Genomic DNA, 17,460 nt, shown 5'->3' on the forward strand with positions numbered 1-17,460 from the left:
AAGTAGTAAAATAAAACAATTTAGGGTAGTCAGCAGGCTTTTAGGGGTCGGGGCTAGTAGGGTAAAAGGGGGTGAGGCAGGTCAGGTAAGGGGTTTTAGGAAGGCCACTGCTTTACTGGGAGGGAACAGGGAACTAGACCCTAATGTATCGCCGTGCGCATATATTAAAATCCCCCCTTCACTTACGCATGGGGGAAGGCATTTGCACACATGCGCGTGTCGATGTAAAATTGTGCACTCGGGTAGTGAATTTTATAACGGGCGTGCATATACGCATGCGGATTATAAAATCAGCACATCCATGTGCGTGCGCCTCTTAAAATCTACCTTTAAGGGATCTGTTCAGAAGTATTAATATAGTTGAAAAATCCTCCTTGGCACTTACTGCCATGATGCATTTCTGGTGCTCAACGTGCTGCTGTCGTGTTTGTCATGAAAACACGATGTTGAATCTGTGTCCTCCCAGCTCCAAGTGTCTGTTCTACAATCGGAATTTTTACAGTAGTACAGAGGAGAAATTGAACTAGGTTTTTCATTTAATGAGTGAAAGACAATTTCACTGTGTGAACTTCAGCTCCCTGCTACAGTGACTCAATGGGTGACAAAGGTCAGTGATGGATTTAGCTGCCACCTGCAAGGCAGTTCTGGTACCTATTCTCTTCCCCTTAGTCCAGCGCAAGTCTTATGGTGCTGTAACCGCAACACCAAACATATTGCTCTCTAATTATCCACCTTCCCATTTTCCTCCCGTCTGCGACCTGATGCTACTATTCCCACTTCCAATTTTCTCCTCTTCCTCCTTTCCAAAGCTCCTGTGCTACCTCTGCCTTCCAATTCCATCCTCCTCATTCCTATATCTGGTACTGCCTCCTCCCTCGTACACCTCCAGTTTTCCTATTTCTTTCCCACATCTCTCTCTAGTCCTGTCTTTACCCTCCTGTCTCTGGGTAGAAGGTCCCTGCATGCTTCTGTTGATGGAAGGCAGCTCTTTGGCTCTGTAATAATTGGTAGTAGGCAGTTGTATAATCACTTGCCAGGTGTATTATGGGAAAAGGCCTTGTGGGCAGCCTGAGTCAGAACAGGTATGGAAAAGAACAGTTATTAGCCCTGTGGTTCTTGGTGGGGAAAGCAGAATGGGGACAGGAATCTGCACTTCTTTAACCTTCTGGACTGCTAAGAGCAACACGCGCTGGGCATGTCCGCTGAAGAAAGCTGGGACCAGCAAGAAAGCGAGCCTGAATGTCTTTCATCCCACAGACCTCTCAGAAACCAGGAGGAGCAATCAGTCTTCTGCCCCATGTATTGGCCCCAGAAATCTGTGAGCCTTGGCCGAGCACTAGTGTGGATGGAGTACTTTTGAAACACAGAAACATAGACATGATGGCAGAAAAGCGCCCCTTTGCGCTGCCCATTTAGTGCTTCTTTTACCCCTTCAACTGGACACTGTTCAGATAACATTAGTCGATGCTTCAAATCACATTTCAACTATGTACCGCAGAAATTCTTCCTTGCTACTAATCTCCACTTATCACTCTCATAAGAGACTGTTTAACAATTAGAATTTTCAATTAACAATTATGGACACAACAATTGAGCTCCAAAATCATAATAAAATAACCACACTCCCAATAAAGCAACCAAGGCAATGGAATCACTTGCCTTTTAATCCTCGATATTCAAAAAAACAGCAACTTCCAAATATCTCAAACAACACATGCATCCAATTCTCAAATTATATTCTACTTTCATTCATACTAGTTAACACACGCTCTATAGTAAAGAAAATACCTTTAATCAATGACGTGCTCATTGATTATAAACCAGATTTCATTGCAATAACAGAAACCTGGCTAAAAAACACTGATACTGTACTCATCAACCAACTAAACAACCAAGAATACAACATGTTTTCAATTCCCAGAAAAAGAAAAAAAGGAGGTGGTGTAATGTTAATCTCCAAAAAAACCCTACAGCTGACACAAACATAATGCAATTTCAAAGGGTGCAGTTATTTGATGCCGCTAAACTTCAAATATGCCTTGTCTATTGTCCACCAGGATCACTTGAAAAAAACTGCTCACCCTTAATCGAATACATTATGAATAATATCTCGCTTAACAAACCCAACATCATCCTGGGAGATTTCAACATACACTTTGACACATCCAACCACTCTATCAACTTTACAATTAAGACAAGTGGTTGATACTCCAACCCACAAAGCAGATCACACTATTGACCTCATATTCGTCAATACCAATGATTGGAATAATATTGAAACTCACGTCACTGAAATACCTTGGTCTGATCATCACCTAATCCAAGCATCCTTGACTACTAACTCCATACTTACTCCTTTTCAAAAACCACAGAGTAAAATAACATATCGCCCCCCCATTCAACCCTGAACTCTTACAAGACACTCTTCAAAAAGAGCTAACTTTAATCTTTCAAACTCTGATGAAGCCACAACATCATGGCTAATGATTACAAAAAAAGTGGCTGATAATATCAATATCAATCCGATTATAAATAAAACAATCAAAACACAATAATCCATGGTATAATGATAGCATCAGAGCTTCCAAACGTTTACTCCAAGAAAAAGAATGGAGATGGAACAAAAATTCAGCCACACTAAACAAATACCGAATCCACCTAGCACAATATAAATCCATCATCAACAATGCTAAGAAAGAATACTTCTAAAAAAAAAAAATCAACAAATTTAATCACAACCCCAGAATGCTCTTCTCTATAGTACAATACCTCACAAAGACAACCCAGAAAAATATTTGCACCTCACACAAAAGCGATGATTTTGTTGAATTCTTTGAATTAAATTTAATATTTTATTGTTAATCTAACTTTGTCAACAACACCCAACCAATATGTTTCCATGTAAACCGATATGATGTTGCGACGAATACCGGACTATAAAAAAATGTTTAAATAAATAATGTTTCAGCACAAACGTAAAGTCAAAATGGACAAACTTTGACACCACCTCCACCATCCAGATTCAATCAATCATCAAGAAAATGAATCCCGCAATTCACCCTCTGGATAGTATCCACATAACAAGCCTCAAGGCAATTGAACCCACTATAACAAAAACAATCACCAAGATCGTAAACCTATCTCTTACTGAAGGAAGTTACCCAAATTGCCTCAAATCTGCAATAATCAAACCTATACTAAAAAAGAATAACCTCGACCCAAAAAATCTAACAAACTACCGCCCAATTTCTAACCTACCCTTCATAGCCAAACTCATTGAAAAAATAGTTTATTTCCAACTGGATGAATACCTTGAAACAAATAACATCTTATCCCCAAACCCATCTGGATTCAGAAAGAACCTCAACACTGAGGCTCTCCTTTCATTAAATGACACTATACTAAGAGGATTCGACAATGGAAAACAATACCTACTTATACTCCTCGACCTTTCTGCTGCATTTGATACAGTAAACCATCAAATACTTCCAGAACGTTTGACAGAAATTGGTTTAGCTGACACTACTCTACAATGGTTCACTTCCTATCTTTCTAACAGAAGCTACCAAGTATTTTTCAACAATAGCATCTCTTTAAAAAAAAAAAAAAAAAAAAAAGACTGGAGTTCCACAAGGCTCAGCATTATCTGCTACTCTATTCAATATATACCTTTTACCCATTTGCCAGCTACTAAATAATCTTCAAATCACCCATTTCCTCTACGCAGATAACATACAACTTCTAATTCCCATCGAAAACTCCATTGACGAAACATACAAAGAAACATCTATTCTACTTGACTCAGACAACTCCTTACAAAATTAAAACTCATAATCAACATTGACAAAACTGAAATAATCATACTGGACAAAAAACTCAATCTAACACTACCACTTCAACTCATAGCTAACAATCAAATTAACCCAATATCTCCTGTCACTCAATCCAGAAACCTTGGAGTAATTATTGACAAAAACCTACCCTACAATAACCACATAACCAAAATCAAAGAAGGATATCACAAACTCTTAATCCTAAGACGTATAAAACCTTTCCTAAACTCGTTAGACTTTAGAACTGTTCTGCAACTAATAATTTTTTACAACCACAGACTACTGCAATTCCCTACTGATTGGCCTTCCGAGTAACACCATCAAACCTCTGCAGATTCTACAGAACTCAGCAGCTAGAATACTGACTGGAAAAAAAAAAGAACGATCATATCACCCCCATACCAACTTCACTACACTGGCTTCCTATTAAATCTAGAATTGAATATAAGATTTTGACCGTCATACTCAAATTAGTACACTCCAATCATAGAAATCAAACAGGTTTAAAAATCACTCAACAACATACCCACAGGAACCTTTGATCAAATAAACATCTTGTCTAACGATTCCTCCCATCAAAGATGCCCACCTATCAACCACAAGAAATAGAGCATTCTCCATCACCTGCCCAAAAAGATGGAACTCCCTACCACCTTATTTGAGAACACAAACTAACATCAAAACATTCAAGAAAGATCTAAAAACTTTGCTTTTCCAAAAAGTCTACATTAACGATCAGTGAAATCAACAATCTAACTACAATCAATATCACCAATCAAACCCTCGCAAGAAAGAAACAGAACCAACAACCGGCATGAACCATAATCACACCAATATGAACTTATAAAAAACAACACTAAGAATCTGCATCTAATATGAATAAATCTCAATACCATTACCATCCTCCTTTCCCTTTATTTCCATCTCTTCCTTTTCCCCATCCCCTCACCCCTTCCCTTCATCCCTCCCACTGTTATTTTTACAATGATCAACAATGTTTAATTATCTGTATACTGTTTGAATCTTGTAAACCGTTGTGATGGCTACACCGAATGACGGTATATAAAACCAAACAAATAAATAAATAAATTCAGTCTGCCCTGCAAGCTTATCGTATATCTGCAGTGCCGTGCAGGTTACCCCCATCAGTTTCCCAAACCTTAAAAGTCAGGGCCTTCATTGGTTGCTGTTTGAATCCAATTCCCCTTTTCCCTCTGTCATTGAAACCGACAGCCATAATGAAGTTGCATCAAGAATATGAAAACTTATTGGTTAAGAGTAGTAACTGCTGCACCAGTAAGTTATTTCCATGCATTGTATTCATTTCCATCGTCTAGCCTTTAGGGATCCACAGCGTTTATCCCATGCCCCTTTGAATTCTTTCACAGTTTTAATTTTTGCCACCTCCTCCAGAAGGGCATTCAAGGCATCCATCTCCTCCCTTAAGCAAGAAGGCTAGAGAGACTGCAGCCCTTTCTCTCTCCAGGTGATCCTCCATCCCCCCCCCCCCCCATGTTTACCTCAAAGGATTTGAACCCTTCCAACTTCACCAGATTCCAACAGTCATCCTAGACCCCCCAAGTATCAACCCTCACCAACCCGTTTTCTTCAAGTTATCCACACTGTTACTAATTCCAATTCCACTCTCCAATAGAAAGATAGAAGTCACCCTTACTTATCCTCTTGAGCAACACTCTTCCTCCTTGGAAGATAACGAATGCCCGGTGTTTGAAATACCATGCGTTACCACACTGTCAAGGCATTTACCATGCTGTAAACACTATTTACCGCATGGTAAAATCCTAATGCAGTTTAGTAAATGCCTCTGAAGTTTGTAACCTGAGGAAATAGAGGAAAAACTGACTTGCCCAAGATCACAAGGAGAATCAGTAGGATATAAAGTGAACGCCTGATTATCCTGCTTCTTAATTCGCTGCTCCAACCATACTCCTCCACTCAGGCTAGCGAAGGAATTGCAACAACCGGTGATATAAGACAACTGTCTTATTCTTCTGGAAAATATCACAATTATCATTTGCTTTTCAAATTATTCTTTCCTAGCGGGTAGCAGATGGACTCAGGACCAATGGGTATAGTATACTCCTGATAACAGTACATATACCCGTGCAGGAAGCTCTGCTCTTCAGTATTTTCCGTCTCCATAGCAGTTCGGGACTCTATACATGCTTGCACAGCGTTAGAGTATTCTAACCAAAGAAATCCAAAACAAAGAAGAAAACTTACCACTACAGAGGAGCCCCACTCTCCTGCGGTGATACCTAAGGGTCCCTCCCCCAGTTGAGAATTCCTTAGGTGATTTCCGAGATCCCTCAGACGTAGGCCTCGGTCCGGTAGTCGGTTCCCCGCATGGACTTAGCCCCTGGCAACAGGAGTGGCTGAGAGGCAGCGGGTGCAATACTGAGCGCGGTGGTGAAGGTACTTTTCCCTCTCCCCCCGCAGCCGGAGACTGCCGGAACGAGACCGGGAAGCACCAAGACAAGGTAAGGTAGAAAACTTTTTCTAAGTCTCCGGTCTCCAAGGCTTGGATAGCCGCACAGATCGCCAGGCGGCGTCTATACCATTGGATTGATCAGCCCAGTTTGGGCTAGACCCTGATCGGATATGAGGGCCCTCCCACATGGAGACCCTCAGGGGTGGTCGCCATCTTGCTCGTGTGGTTGCCGACGCCATTTCCCCTTGATCACTGCTCTGTCCTCCTAACTGAACCGTGCGCACAGAGACGAGCCGGGCGCACAAGTTAAGGCTGTCCGCACAGCAGCGCGCGCATCTCAGTGAGCGCGCATTCCGGCCTACACGCACATCTTTGGTGCACCCGGAGCGCATAACTAAGCCTCCTGGTGCGCACATTAAATGCACAGACCAAGGTTTCAACGACTTACACGTACAAAGCCATGGCACCACTGGCCAAGAAAACCAAGGCTCAAGCCCTCTGCCCAGCCTGCCACATAAGAGCTGCGCAGCACGAGGAGGCCACGGCCCTGTGTCTACAGTGCAAGGAAGCCCTGGGAGAACCTGGACAAAGCCCTCCCCAGCCAGTACAGGAATCCGGATCCACCGATTAGTACCCTGGATCTCTCTATGCCCAACACGACCCTCCCTCAAACTGGGTCCCTGGGGAACATAGCGGTTTTCAATCTAGATCCAGGATCCTTCTCCTTGGTAGAATTCTTTAAGGGTCTACACACCTTTGTCCACATGCAACTGCCATCAATGATACAGACACATCCTCCACCAGAGGATCCTGGCCTCCCAGAGACGTGCCCCCCCCCGGCCAAAAGCCTTAACATAGGGGTTACAGACACCTCAGACGAGGATCAAGACTCCCTGGAGGAAGGGGAAATCCCTCCAGGAATGGAGCCTTACCGAACCATGAGGCGCTTCTTCTCCAAAGATGAGCTACCAGATCTCGTGTCTCTCAGCTTGAAGGAGCTTGCCATCCCAGGCACGAGTGCCACAGGGGAACCAAAGACGAACTCTCTCCTAAAAGGGCTCCATCAGGCCTCCCGCCATTTCTCTTTGCTGCAAGCCGTACAACAGCTGATCGACTTGGAATGGGACGCTCCGGAGGCCAGTTTCAAAGGGGGACGGGCCCTGGAAGCCCTATATCCACTGGAACCTTCAGTCAAAGATCTCCTGGTGTTCCCCAAAGTGGACGCCATGGTCTGCGTGGTCACAAAGTGCAGTACCATTCCAGTCGAGGGAGGGGCGGCACGCAAGGATGCCCAGGACAGACGTCAGGAATCCATCCTTAAACAGTCATTCGACTTATCAGCCATGTCGTTGCAGATTGCAGCCTGCTGTGCCCGTGGTGACACGCGCCTGCTTGTCAATGACCAGGAACGCTACTACGCCAGTTGAAGCACTAGAACCAGCAATATCCTTCCTCACAGACACGACATCCGACATGGTGCGCACCTCAACCAGGGGTGTCTCATCCATAATGGCAGCCAAAAGGCAACTCTGGCTCCAAAGCTGGTCAGCCGATGCAACTTCCAAGATGAAACTCACGAGAATGCCCTTTAAAGGAGCCCTCCTGTTTGGAAGCGAGCTGGAGAAGTTAACTGACAAATGGGGTGAATCTCCAGTACCTTGGCTACTGGAGGACAAGAACAAAAGAAGCCAACGCCCCTCTCCCCGATTACCTAAGGGCAGAAGATCACAGTGTTTTAGACTCTACAAGAGTACATATCAAGCACCTCGCCTCGCAGGTAGGGGCCAGTCCATTTGGCACAAACACAACAAGAGGGGAGCCGGCTCTGGCCCAGGCCCCAGCTGCACCCCACAATGAGAATCAGCTGACCCATTCACAGAAGAAGCCATAGGGGGCAGGCTTGCCCTATTCTACAAAGATGGGTCGCGATAACAACGGACAAGTGGGTCCTAACCATCATTCGAGAGGGATACTATCTGGACTTCCACAACATCCCTCCGGACAAGTTCGTGAAATCTCCTTGCCACGCACCCTTCAAGAGGACGGCAGTGGAAACTACTCTGGCCAAATTGCTCGCCCTATAGGCCATAATGCCGGTGCCCACGCAACAACAAAATAATGGGCACTATTCCATCTATTTTATCATCCCCAAGAAAGAGGGAATGTTCCGGCCCATACTGGACCTCGTCAGTCAACTGCTACCTGAGGGTGCCACATTTCCACATGGAAACCCTGCCCTCGGTCATAAGGGTGATACAGCCGGGAGAATTCCTTACATCCCTGGACCTGTCAGAAGCCTACCTGCACATCCCGGTCCATCACGAGCATCAGCGCTTCCTACTCTTCATGATCCTGGACTACCACATCCAGTTCCGGGCATTACCCTTCCGGCTAGCCACAGCCCCCCCGGATGGTCACCAAAATCATGGTTGAAGTGGCAGCGACACCGAGGAAAGAAGGATTCCTCGTACATCCATATCTGGATGATTGGCTGATCAGGGCAAAATCTCCAGAGGAAAGTCATCAGGTGACCACCAGAGTCAAGACTCTACTGGAGAACCTCGGGTGGGTCATCAACACAAGCAAGAGCTGTCTGTAGCCCTCCCAATCTCTAGAATACCTGGGAGTCCGGTTCTACACCAAACAAGACAAGGTCATCCTTCCTCCTACAAGGAGAAGAAAACTGATGAACCAATTGCGAAATCTGCTAGGAAGTCTCCGCCCCAAAGTATGGGACTACCTCCAATGCCTCGGCCTCATGACATCAACCCTGGAAGTGGTCCCATGGCCAAGAGCTCACATGCAACTGCTACAGCACTCCTGTCACAATGGAACCCGATGTCTCAGGACTACTCTGTTCGCCTCCAGCTCCCGGAGGAAGTATGGAACCAGCTCCAATGGTGGCTTCAAGAAGACCATCTAAACAAGGGAGTAAGGCTATCCCCACCGACCTGGATTTTGTTCACCACGGATGTGAGCCTTCGAGGGTGGGGAGCCCACTGCCAGGAACTGACGGCCCAGGGGCAATGGGACAAGGAAGAGTCGGGGTGGAATATCAACTGACTGGAAGCCCGGGTGGTCAGACTAGCCTGCCCCTGGTTCAGTCACAACTCCAGGGCAAATCTGTCAGTCATGTCGGACAATGCCACAACAGTTGCCTACATCAACCGCCAGGGAGGAACCAGAAGCCAACAGATGTCCCTGGAAATAGATCCCCTAATGGTGTGGGCAGAAGCAAACCTACAAGGGATCTCAGCTGCCCACATCGTGGGAAAAGACAACGACACTGCGGACCACCTCAGCAGAGAAAGTCTAGAGCCAGGGGAATGGATGCTGTCAACCACAGCCTTCCAGTTGATAGTAAACCGCTGTGGAACCCCAGCAATGGATCTCCTGGCAACCCGGTCCAACGCCTGAGTTCCCAACTTCTTCAGTTGTATACAAGAACCACAATACCAAAGGATCGATGCCCTCGCCCAGACCTGGCCACAGGAAGACCTGCTATATGCCTTTCCCCCGTGGCCACTACTGGGCGGGATCGTCCGCAAGATAGAACACCACAGGGGGCTCGTACTTCTAGTGGCCCCGGACTGGCCAAGAAAGCCATGGTTCGCAGACATGCGAAGACTCTTGACGGGGAGCTCTCTCCCCCTGCCTCCACACAGGGATCTGCTCCAGCAAGGCCCGAGCCTCCATGAAGACCCAACTCGATTCTCTCTTACGGTCTGGCCATTGAGAGGACACACCTGAAGAAGAGCGGATACTCGAGGGCGGTGATTGACACCTTGCTCCGAGCACGTAAGTTCTCCACATCACTAACCTACATACGAATATGGAGAATATTCAAAGCCTGGTGCGAAGACCACGACATCCTTTTGCGAACAGCCAAAGTTCCCACGATTCTGGAATTCCTGCAGGACGGCGTACAGAAGGGGTTGTTCCTCAACTCCATCAAGGTTCAGGTGGCCACGTTGGCCTGCTTCAGAACCAAAGTGGAAGGCATTAGCCTAGCATCTCATCCGGATGTCTCCTGCTTCCTGAGAGGGGTCAAGCAGATCCGACCACCCTTAAAGTGGCTGGTACCCCTATGGAACCTCAATCTAGTACTAGACTTCCTAGCAGGAGCCTCCTTCTGATCTGTGATCTGTCCCTATGACTCCTAACCTTGAAGACCGCATTTCTAGTGACAATATGTTCGGCCCGTCGCATCTCCAAACTTCAAGCTCTATCCTCTCGGGAACCTTTTCTCAGATTCACACCGGGATCCATACAGCTACGCACTGTCCCCTCCTTCCTTCCAAGGTGGTTTCTCACGTCCATCTAAACCAAACCATCTCGCTGCTATCTCCAGACGAGCATAAGAGCTCGGAAGAATCTCGCCTTCTTCGCCACCTTAACGTCGGCAGACTCCTAATCTGATACCTGGAAAGGTCGGAATCCGTATGAAAGATGGACCACCTATTTGTCTTTCACAGCGGGAAGAAACAAGGGGAAGTGGCCTCGCGGGCAACCATAGCCCACTGGATCAAAGAAGTAATCAAGGCGGCCTACGTAGAGGCAGGCAAGCCTCCACCGCTACAAGTCAAGGCCCATTCCACTAGAGCCCAGGCAGTGTCCTGGGCAGAAACCAAGATGCTGTCACCCACCGAGATCTGTCGGGCAGAGACATGGTCCTCCATTCACACCTTCTCCAGGTTCTACCGCCTGGATGTTCAAGCTCGGGAGGACACAGCATTCTCAAGGGCAGTACTAAGTGGGCCACAGGCAGCCTCCCACCCGGTTCGGGAGTAGCTTTTGTACATCCCATTGGTCCTGAATCCATCTGCTACATGCTAGGAAATGGAGTAATTATTTACCTGATAATATCATTTTCCTTAGTGTAGACAGATGGACTCAGTATCCTGCCCACAGCTGCCGCAATATACGAAAACCTCGAGGGCAATTCCCAAGAGCAAGACAAGCATGGGCAAGCCACTCTTCCCTTCACCTAGGACACCCATAGTTACCGGGTGTCGCCATTTCTCAGTTGAGGGCACTTGTGATCTCCAGCTATAGTCCAAGTCAACCAGTTCAAGTTAATCAGATTTATCAAGTTAATCAAATTATACAGACACACATATATCCACAATTGCTTTTCGAGGAGAATACTGAAGAGCAGAGCTTCCTGCATGGGTATATGTACTAGTGCTGACATCAGATTGAAATCTGACTCCGTCTCCAACTGCTATCAGGCGCACACTATACCCATTGGTCCTGAGTCCATCTGTCTACACTAAGGAAAACGAAATTATCAGGTAAGTAATTTCTCTAATTTTGGATAACGGCAATAATTTTCAACCGGCATTTCTGGCAAATTAGTTTGAGTTATATGTGTTAACAGGAAATTCCATGCAGAAACAAAGATGTCCTATGGTCAGGAATGTGTACACGTGTGGATTCAATCACTTAATCCCCTTCTTCTCCGAGGTCTCGGCCATCTTTTCCTTTGGAAAGTAGACTACAAGAAATAGTTTGCCCTTGACTACAAGACTAAGGGTTGTCATGCCCTACTTATTTGGCAAGCCCATGTTCACAACGTTGCATGGGGCCAGCAAGGTGGGAGATTCCTCATGCAAAGACGATAGGCGAATGGACTCCCCTACTTTCCATCAGTACTAGTTTTCTTTTGTAACTTTATTTCTATTTTTTTTAATGTAAAATGGAGACTTCTGGATTTCTACGTGTGTTGTATAATCTAGTTATTAAGTTTATCCGAAGATGCGAAAAAAGCTGCCGATTAAATGCAGCTCTGGCTGAGATGTTACGTTGCAGTCTCTTGTAAACATCAGAGGGCTCTGTCCTAGGGATCGGCCATAGCTCAACAGTTCCTTTGATGTTTGCAAGCCTTTTCATACCTCTCTTGGAGGTAGTTTTTGTGTTTTAAAACTTTTAAAACATCACAAGTAATCGAAGCAATAATTATTCTAATTCTCTTTCTGACGATTCAGAATGCTCCTTCTCTAAAATAAAGGTAATATTAATTAACATAGTTTTCTATTTCCTTTTGATCAGCGGGAGCTTTTCTCCAATTTTAATTTGGATCAGTAAAGATTTCACAGAGGCTAAGATCAGGGCAGTGATTAATTTTTAGATAAAAAGGAAGTAAAACTGTGCAGTAGTGGAATAGGAAGAGTTTGTTCTCTCTCTCCTAAACTCTCACTCCAACACATGCACACTCTCTTTCTCAACTGGTACACTCTTCTAACCTCCAGACCTCAAGTACAGTGGCAGAATTTAATGCCAGATTATAGATTAAAAATCCCCTTTCTCTCTTCCTCCAGCTCCCAGTGGTGCTCAACCTCCAGTCTTTCTTTGTCTACCAAATCTCAACCCTCAGGGTTCCCCCTTTCTCTCAACCTCCTTGTTCTTCTTTTTCCCACCTAATTTCCCCCAGTAATTTTGCTCTTAACAGTAGCATCTACCATTTTACCCAGCACTGATGTCAGGTTTACTGGTCTGTATTTTCCTGGATTATCCCTGAAGCTCTCTTTAAATGTTAGTGTAACATTGGCTACCCTTCAGTCCTCCAGTTCAGTATAGGAGCAGATTCTAATGAGAGGTTAACAATTCTCCCATTCTGTTCCTATCCCCTCCCAGTGGTCCTTCATCCTTATCCCCCACCAAAGTGTGGCCCTAGCCATCCTCTGCCCACCAGTGCTCCAGTCCCATGGGGATCTAGTAACCTGCTCCTTACTCCAGTAGTCTTCTATTCTCAGCTCTAATACTGCTGAACCCCTGCAGGATCCTAGTAGTTCTCCATCCTCTGCCCCACCACTGCTGAAACCCACAGAGACCCTGAGAGGATGGATAACTACTGGAGTAAGGAGAAGGGTAGGGGGAATGGGGCCCTTTCTCTCTATCTTGGTGGTCCTCCATTTCTATACCCCCCTCCCATGTTTCCCCCAATAGATTTTGAGCCTTTTAGCTTCACCCATATCCCTACAGAGCACTCAAGTGTCACTCCTCCCTGAATCCCTGTTTTTCCCCTCCCATCTATTGGTCACCAATTCCAACTCTCACCCAATAGAAAGCAAGAAGTCACCCTTACTTATCCTGTTCTGCAACTCCTTCCTCCTCTGTCTTCCTGGCTAACTGATGAAGCTACTACTACTATTATTAAATATTTATTTAATGCTTCAGGATTTGTGCAGTGGTGCACAGGCACTGCTGCTTGTGAAGTTTACAATCTGGTCAGGAGAAGGGCATTAGGACTGATGGGCGTTGAAGACACGTTCACTTTAGTGGATCATGGATCTTTGCCTTCTGAAGTCTAAGGGAGAGAACAGTCAGAGGGATGGATGTGGATGCAAGAAGGACTATTTGCTTCTGCTAGTTGAGCTGCTTTGCATGCAAAGATGGCTCCTGTATATAGAGTCTAGTTAGGATGTTTGGCCAGCATTTTCTCCCAGTCCATAGTCACACCTCTCTTCCTCCTCGGGGAGGGGAGAGGGGACAGATTGACCCACATTGTATTGGTCCACACCACCCACACTTCAGCCTCCTCAAAGGGAGGGATCCCACCACATTTTTTTCTTTTCAAATTCATTTTCTGCTTTTCAGCATTTCAAAGCAGATTACATTCAAGTAGGGTAAGTATTCCCTGTCCCCAGAGGGCTTACAATCTAACAGGGTCATTTTTCAAGTCACGTTAGGGCCTTATCGCGTGTGATAAGTCCTTAATGTGCTCGATAAATATCGCATCACCAATGCGTTTGCAAATTCTACATTGAGTTTGCAAGTAGGAGGAGTTAATGGAAACGAGGGTCTGGTAGTGCGGAATGCAATAGAGTAATGCAAACTAATGCAGGATTTAACAGCAGAAATAACTTTTTTCTGTGCGTTATACCTGAATTAGCTTTGCGATACTGGGGAAAATGTTTTTATCGCCGGGGGGGGGGGGGGGGGAAGAGAGAGTCTATGGACATGCTCTATATATATATATATATACACACACAGAGAACTGTAAGAGGGTACACTTTCAACTCAGGGCAGGTTTGGGGGGGGGGGGGGGTTAACTGTCCTTTCTCACTTCATTCTCCACATTTGGCTTGATGGGAAGGTCCAGATCTGAAACTGTTTATGAATTAAGTCTCATAAAACTGTTTCTGGTTCAAACTACTGAAATCACATTGCAGACTGTTCAGCACCACTGGCTCTGACCACAGGCACCTGTTTACAAGATCAGGCTTACTATTTGGATTGGGATTTGTCAATGACTCCTGCTAGTATGCAACCAAGCTGCTCTCTCAGATTTTCACTTCATGTCCAGTGTTTTTACATTTTTGACAGGATGTATAGCATTAATAAATTATTTCTGAATCAAAGCTGCATTTCCAAAGGGCAGCACTTGCATATGGCAAATCCAGCACTCTGTGAGAAAAATTGAGCAGAAGCAACAAAGTGGATATGATTTGAGAGAGGAAAGGAGCAGAGTTCTGCAATATCCCAAACTAGGGTTGCCAACTGGGTCCAGATTTTCAGGACAGGTTCATCCAGTCCTGGTTTTACTCCATTGCATGCTGGGATTTATTCTGATTTCCCTATCGCATTCTCTAAGAAAAGCAAAACTATAAGTATCTGCATGCAAGGGAGTAAAATCAAGACTGGATCAACCTGTCCTGAAAATCTGGAGCCAGTTGGCAACCCAGGGAAAGCTGCCAGGTAATGCACACCCAGGCAAGGACTAAGACAACGTGCAGACCAATGCCCCTCTGAATGCCAGTGGAATCTTTTGGGAGTTTTGTGGTGCCAGCAAGAATAAAAACAAAGGAGTTATTCCAACTGGTGCCCAGATGAGTGAAAAGAGAATACATGTGAGCAGGATGGTAATAACCATGAGGGGGAGATTTCCTAATCCACCCTGTCTACCATCACTTGTCCAAGTGCATCTGCTACTAGCAGAGTCCCAAAGACAGCCTGGCCTTTGCTCAAGATCTGAGAGTGTGAATCTGAAAGCAGCAGATGGGACTGCATCTGGAAGCTCTGTCTAACCAAAAAAATGAAATTATTTGTAATAATGAAACCTGAGCAATGCTTTAGAACAGATAAGAGAGACACCACTTTTGAGTGCTTGTTCGGTTCAATCTCTCTCAAGACTTATGACCAGTTTGGGGTTTCTTTGTTTGTTTTCCTATAGTAACAGATTTCTTAATTTATGGATAGAGAGTTCAAACTTATTCCAGAGACATCAGGTCAAGAAGTAATGTCAAGTAAAACATGAAAAAAGAAATCAGAATTTGCTATAAATAAAGAAATGTAAGGTTTCTGTGTGAAACGCAATATGTAATGTTGGAATTAGATAATATTATTTTATTGGATAATATGCAATGGATGTAAAATATTGTGATTTCTTTTTTATCTTTTCTGTAAGTGATGGCTTGCTGTGAATTTTGAAAAGCATAAAAAAAAAAAAGAAATGTATTAAATTAGATGTATTAAATTAGATTGTACTGTGTACAATTCTGGTTGCCTCATCTAAAAAAAGATATAGTTGCGATGGAGAAGGTACAGAGAAGGGCAACCAAAATGATAAGGGGAATGGAACAGCTCCCCTATGAGGAAAGGCTGAAGAGGTTAGGGCTGTTCAGCTTGGAGAAGAGACGGCTGAGGGGGGGATATGATAGAGGTCTTTAAGATCATGAGAGGTCTTGAACGAGTAGATGTGAATCAGTTATTTACACTTTTGAATAATAGAAGGACCAGGGGGCATTCCATGAAATTAGCAAGTAGCACATTTAAGACTAATTGGAGAAAGTTCTTTTTCACTCAATGCACAATAAAGCTCTGGAATTTGTTGCCAGAGGATGTGGTTAGTGCAGTTAGTGTAGCTGGGTTCAAAAAAGGTTTGGATAAGTTCTTGGAGGAGAAGTCCATTAACAGCTATTAATCAAATTTACTTAGGGAATAGCCACTGCTATTAATTGCATCAGTAGCATGGGATCTTCTTGGTGTTTGGGTAATTGCCAGGTCCTTTTGGCATGGTTTGGCCTCTGTTGGAAACAGGATGCTGGGCTTGATGGACCCTTGGTCTGACCCAGCATGGCAATTTCTTATGTTCTTATGTACCTTATATATTTTTATTTTTTGTTAACTTTTATTTCTACAAATAAAGATCAGTAAACAAGTTGCAGGTGATAACTTTTAATTACATTAACTTTTCTCATTCATGACTGCCTTTGGACAGTCGGCAAAATCTATATACATGGTCAAAGAGTCATTTCACAGGGAAAAACTCAGTTTTGTCAAAACAATATTTTTATATTAATATAAAGAAATCTGTCTGTGCAGCAGCTGTAAAAAATACTTTTACAATTTTTCATGGATTTTCCTTATCACCTTTATTTCTTATTCATTGTCATACCTGCACAGTGACTACATTTCTTCATTCAAGTATATATTTAAAGAAAAAGGGCTGTGGGGCTTACAGTTGTTAATTGTTTACAAAGGTAAAGCAGAGTTCCCAATTTATCTAGACTTCTATGACAAATTTCTTTAATGCTGGATGCCCTGAGTTTATTTAACATTGTCTTGTTGTGCTCAAAAAGAATGCAAAAAAGGCAAAGGAAAGATATGGTTTCTCTAGAGCACGGCTTTCCAAACTTTTAGCCAATATCACTCCTTTTTTTGCACTTAAAAATGCGCATGGCTCCCCTCCAACAATTTATCCTTCTTACTCTTCTCATACTGCAGCTGATCCCATCTTTCAACCTCCACTCTCTCCACTCTCTCCAGATAAACACCTCCCCTCCAGTGGATTCCCTCTTTCAACCTCCACACCTCTCACCTCCCCAGTCCATCCCCTCTCTCTCACTTCCAAGACCTTCTTATAACTCTCTACTGAGCCTCTGTCATCCCCTCTTTCTCACCCTATCCCACATTCCTTCTTTATTCGCCATCCCCTCTTTCACCTCCCAGCCTCCCCTTCAACCCTTCTCTTACATTCCACCAAGCTGATCTCCTCTTACCCTCCCCAACTGCTGTTACATCTCGCAGTTGATCTTCTGTCATACCCCCTTCTTGCCCTCCACCACCAATACATCTTCCTCTTATCCAATCCTCAAGCCCCTCCTGCATCTCATCCCTTTCATCCAATAGTCCCTCCTCCAAATCTGCCCCTGGCCAGGGTCAGTAGCAACA

Source organism: Rhinatrema bivittatum, chromosome 18 (assembly GCF_901001135.1).
Source record: "Rhinatrema bivittatum chromosome 18, aRhiBiv1.1, whole genome shotgun sequence".
Taxonomy (NCBI): domain Eukaryota; kingdom Metazoa; phylum Chordata; class Amphibia; order Gymnophiona; family Rhinatrematidae; genus Rhinatrema; species Rhinatrema bivittatum.